Raw genomic sequence first — 6,025 nt, 5'->3', positions numbered from 1 at the left:
ACTATGTTCTCCATGGCTGAGTAGCAAAACCTGCAATTCACCCCCAGCACCCAGTTATGCATAGTATGTGGGGAAAAGCAGTAAATTACAATGACAGAATTGTCCTCAGACTCTGAATATTATACTAAGCATGCTTTGGCATCTTATATTTAGAGGGAGCTATTTTATGCTCATTTCCTCTTGATACAATTTAGTTAATAGCTAAATTCAGTCACAAAACCACTTGTAAATAAGCACCTTGTTACAGATTACAGTGTTCTCAATCCTCATGGCTCTTCGACCCAGTCTATCAGCCAATAAAATCTACCAATACAGTATATAATTTCTGTCACGTTTGAGTGTTTTTATACATTAATGGAGCAGCTTGTAATTTCACCATATAGGCTATGCACTCCTGGATGTACAGGATATATGAGATAAATAAGCTGTCCAAAGAAGACATTTGTATTGGATGTTCACTGTTGGTTTCTTCCCATACTGCCCTCAGATGCAGAAGCTGCCCTGGGAAATGAATGTGCCAGGATAAGTTATCTGGGGCTCATAAAATCTTTTTTAGAAGATTGAAATAAAGTCAGTGCTTGCAGAAGACAAATCAATTGTGACATTTCTGAATAGAGTGCGATGCATTTAATTAGCACAAGACATACTGGCAAATGCTGAATTACCCAATAAATCACTGAATGCTGGAACCCATACAGAGCCAGGAATCAGCTGTCTTGAGAGATGTACAGCAAGTGATAATAGGAAGATCTGGCCATTTCTCCTCCATTTTATGCTAAATTTCTTCCATTTTGACATTTGCATGCCAGACCATTTTAATTATTTTAAATTATGAAAGAATTTCTCCAGCCTAATCTGAGAAATCTGTGCCATTATCTGCATCTGCTGAAGAATGAAACACATATCTTACAATATGCTACAGTTCTGCTATTCAGTTCAAGGCAAATAATGGAATTTTAGCATCTAGGAATAAAAGTATTTATAAGAAAATGTACAAAGCTAGTCCTAAGGGAAAGCATCATAGGACAGGCCTTGTAGTGACCACTGACATTGGCCTTGATGTGTCAGGGTCTCCCTGTGTGTTGAGCAGAAGGGGCTTCAGGCTTTTTGCATCAGGGAGAAAGGGGAACAGTGCTTCAAGGTTTACACGTGCAGCCGTGCTGGAGATTCCTGGCCAGCAGCTCCCTTTACAGCAGAGTTATGATCACATCTGTATGCATGTAGGAAGAAGTGTTGTCCTTAATGCACAGTCCCCATGCACTCAGTATGCCCTCGCAGAGCTGCTGATATGCCTGGTATGTGACGGGAGTAGTTTGATAATAACTTTTATTAACGTATAAGAAATCTTTCCAAGTATTTATTATGCTCTCACCACCTTGCTACCAGAACTCCTCCCTTTTATCTCGCTTCTCTGTACTCCACTTCTAAACATTACAAAAAATTTGGAAGCTAGGTGTGGTTTTCCAAAGACTTGGACATCTAATGTACTTCAGAAACAAGAAAAAAACCCCAAACAAATAAATTCTAAGATCCTAAGCTATATATGTGCTTTACATCAGATTCTTGTTTGCTTGTTGCTATAAAGCTTAATCACAGCTTAAAAATACAGTTGTTTAATGGGGAATGATTCTGCTGTTTCAAAACACTTAGCCTCAGGCTAGACTGAGCTGTCTTTAGGAATAAGATACAAAAGACATACACAACTGTACTGCTGATTTTGTGCCTACAGTGAAAGAAAACTGCATATGCAACTACAGCCATGGGATAAAGATTTTGCACTCATTAGAATGTCTGTGATTTTTAAAATTTGGCATTTCATGATATCCAACCATGCAGGAGTGGCCTACAGTCCCTGCCTAGCATCCCTCATTAGGCAAAAGACCAGAACATAGCCTCTTCTCAAGAAGAAATCCAATTGCTTTGGGTGTTGTTGGTATTTGATATTTATTTAAATCTGTGTTTGTCACCAGTATAAAATAAATATAAATTTAGCTTCATTGCCTAATTTCTCTATTTCTCCTGGCTGCATATGTTCAATTCAACATTGTGAATATTTTTTAACCTATCCTTCTTCTGTAGAGAGTTTATTTTATTGTCAGTTTTACATGGTCTTGTGTTTGTGTTCAACCTAGTTGATATCACTTTCCTGCGATGGATGATCTAAACCACTCTACCAATCTTAGAAATTATAGGTACAACTCAGATGACACTTTTGTCTTCTCCTTATCCTCAGGGAATCACTAAGGTGTCCATTGGTGCTGGTTGAGGTTGCCCAGGAGTAGAACTGAAAAAAAATAGACTGAGTGGTTTCTAACTTTTGTTTCTGTCCTGTTCGTATAACATCAGCAGCTTCCAGCTTTTCAAACTGATTTAAATTATTAAGAGTAGTTAGTCTTTGAAATAATTGTTGTAAATAATGATAATTAGCAAATATATACAATTATTCTTATTTGCGGAAAATTGAAACAGAGGCAATTAGGAGACCTTAAAATCATATCCAAGTAATTTAAAAATCAGAAAATCAAGATCAAAGCAGCAGTCTGGTAGATGGGTAAAGATGAGATGAGGCGAAAACCTCCTGTACCCTCTCTACCCTCTCGTGCCTAATCCTATAGAAGGCTGATTTCCCTCAAGCTCCAGAAGCTGCAAGGTTTCCTCTTGCTCTGAATTTCACTAGTTCTCCTGAATGTTAGGGTCTTTTAAGGCAATGAAGCACATTGATTCCTCAATTAGCCGTGGAGCAATACACTGCCTTCCCTTTCCTGTAATCTCTGCTTTATCTGTTTATGAAGGCCATGGAAACAGGTGTAATTTGCATTCCTCTGGTTCTCCGTGTCTTTCCTTAAGTTCAGAGCAGTAGAACAACAAAACAACAAAACAGAGATGTGAGTCCTTTTTATTATCTGTAAAGATGATTATATCATCACTTACTGAGGTATTAAAGTTTTTATCATAAACAGTCTGCCAAAGGCCAAGAACCTAGAAACCCATTACTGTACTCTTCTCTGAGTGTGCTTACAAAACAATGTTTTCTGTAAAGAAATAAATGGTTAGAAATTCTTAAGCTTCTTAAAATGGAAGTACATGTGAATTAATGTGTTCAAACTAGTTGATATACATAACATATTTACAGAGGGATTTCCAGCTTGAGATATTGCTCAGGTTGGGGTTGTCCAGATAAGGGATGCTACTTTTCAAGCACATCCTCCTCTATCTGTCTTCCAAACAGTGACTGTTATGTTGTGTCCCACAGATCTTTATGCTGGGATGAAAAAATGTAGCCATGCACACTGATTCCTTGGTCACCAGCATAGACAAAATCGGAGCTTCCGTCCCAACTCCCCAGCCTTTTGCTTCCATTGTAATGCTGCATTATTTCATTGGTAGACACTATTTCAATTATTTTTTAAAGCTGACTCCAAACCAGCACCTGACTAAAACCTTTGTGAGCCTCTGTGTCTAAAACCACCCATGCAGAATTACACAGAGCACTGTCAAAGCAAGCATGACACCCAGCAAGACCACATCCCTCTTCATCCCCTTCATTCCCCATTGCACTGCATGTTGGAGAGGTGACCCAGTATATCCCACTGGGGACCAGTGCCGAAGGTGCTCTGAGAGGGAAAGGGCTTTTGATGTTAGTGCTTCTCGAATCCTTCCTCCCAGCTCTCAAGCCCCGGGGCTTTCAGATCAAAGCTGAGGCATTACTGCAGAGAGCAGAACGGTTTGCCAAAAAGAGAAAGGAAAGTCTGCCAAAAAGAAAGCTCACTGAGCTTTGGGGTGTGTATTAGAAACATCACCTTTAGTTCTCACTGGAGCTCAGGAGCCCATGCAGACCTGCTTGCCATGGGAGCACCAGCACCTGTCTCCCTCCCAGTTTTTCCTAGGGCTCCTGCAGCCTGGCCTTAGAACAGAGAAGCTGCCCCATCCCAGAAAGGAAATCAGCTTCTGATCCTGATAAAACTCAGATACAGGACAACAGACATCTCTGTTGAGCATTTTATATCACTTTGACTTAAAAATTCATAGTTCTGAGATAAGCTATTTGCTACAGAATTTAGACTGCTATCTTGGAGTAACCAAAAAAGAATTTTTTTGCCCCTTCCTACTAAATCCTGGTAAACTTCTTGTGCTAATTGTGTTACTATTCTGTTCCTCTCCTCCCTGTCACTAAGTTACTGCTCTTTTCTTTTGTGTTGTTTTGAATCCCCATCACGATGCTGGTACTCCCCAGTAGGGTGTCAGAAGCACCCAGATCATTTTGTGCATCCTTATCTTTGTGTCAGTGCCATTAGTAAAAATTTTAAGCATGCTACATCCTAAGACTTGTGTTTTGGGAGTTCCACCAGTGACTTTCCTGTTTCTTTTCCCTTTGCCATCGCAGTCAGTTTCTGAGCAAATTTATGATTCTTACACTAATACACTTACACTTCAGTAACAGCTTAACTGTTTCTCATATGGCACCATACGTAGATTATCTTAAATTTAGATAAATGAAATTTAGGACAGATCATCAGCAATTACCATACAACTCCTCAAAATATCAGGATAGTTTGGCTTTATCTATTCTGGAAAAAAAAGTATATCTCATTTCCTATATGTTTCTATATCTTTCACTTTTCTTTCCTTAAGAATTCTTTCTCAAGTCTTGCATACTGTTGATGACCCTCATAATTATAGATTTTCAATTAATTGATGTTTGATATGTAGCACATCACTTGCCCAAATAGTTCACTTGAGACCCTTCATGGAGAAATTTCAGTCCTTTCTTTCTTTTGCATAGGGATTTGGCTTCCACTTTAAATGTGCTATTTTCTATCTCCCTTCTTTCACTGGTGCCAGTGAGACTTGAATCTGGCCTTTTGTTGGAAGCAGCAAGCGACAGCGTGTACACAAAGCTGGGAATGCAGAGAGGGGCAGATGGGATTTCAGAGGCTGTTTTTGATAATTTGTCCTTACACATTTGTCCTAGTACACATGAGGCATAATAGTAAGCAAAAAAAGGGAAAATTAATCATCTTGCTAATGGACAATTTGTCTCCTGGATGGTCCCTAATGAGGGGCATCCCTCACAGGCTGTTGTCTTTGTAGAGCTCAAGCCCCATGCGGCACTGTATGTATTTTGCTCTGTAATGCAGAGTTTACCTGCTGCATTTGCCTTTTAGAGAAGCTGATTGTGAACTTCTCTGAGTTTTTTCTGGATCATAGATATCTGACCTACCTGAGTCAGGGCAACTGCCTGGTATCTGTACAGGCTGGGGGATGAAGGGATCAAGAGCAGCCTTGCTGAGAAGGACTTGCGGGTGCTGCTGAATGAGAGGCTGGACATGAGCTGGCAGTGGGCACTTACAGCTCAGAAAGCCAGTTGTATCCTGGACTGCATCACCAGCAGTGTGGCCAGCAGGTCAAGGGAGGTGATTTTTGCCCTTCTACTCTGCCCTTCTGACCTCATCTGCAGTACTGCATCCAGCTCTAGGACCCCCAGCACAGGAAAGACACAGGCGGGTTGGAGCAGGCCCAGAGGACAGCCACAAAAATGGTCAGAGGGATGGAACACCTCTCTTGTGAGGAAAGGTTGAGAGAGTAGGGGCTGTTCAGCCTGGAGAAGAGAAGGCTCCAGGAAGACTTTCTAGCAGTCTCCAGGCAGCTTATAAGACAGATGGGGACAAACTTTTTAGCAGGTCATGTTGCAAAAAGACAAGGCATAATGGTTTTAAACAAGAAGAGGGTAGATTTTAACTCACTAGGAAGTAGACAATGAGGGTGAGGGACTCTGGAACAGGTTGCCCTGTGGATATCCCATCCCTGGAAACATTCAAGGTTAGGCTTGATGGGCTTCTGAGCTGAATAGCTGAATAGCCTGGTCTAGTTGAAGATGTCCCTACTCATTGCAAAACTGTTGGCTCAGATGACATTTAAAGGTCCCTTCCAACCCAAACTATTCTGTGATTCAATCATCTTCATAGTCAAGAACATTTCTTGCTAGTTCTCTTTCTGCAATACCTTGCACTAACAAAGTAAAATA

The sequence above is a fragment of the Pseudopipra pipra genome, chromosome 1, assembly GCF_036250125.1.
Source record: "Pseudopipra pipra isolate bDixPip1 chromosome 1, bDixPip1.hap1, whole genome shotgun sequence".
In the NCBI taxonomy this organism is placed as follows: domain Eukaryota; kingdom Metazoa; phylum Chordata; class Aves; order Passeriformes; family Pipridae; genus Pseudopipra; species Pseudopipra pipra.
Note: the sequence above shows the minus strand (reverse complement) of the source record.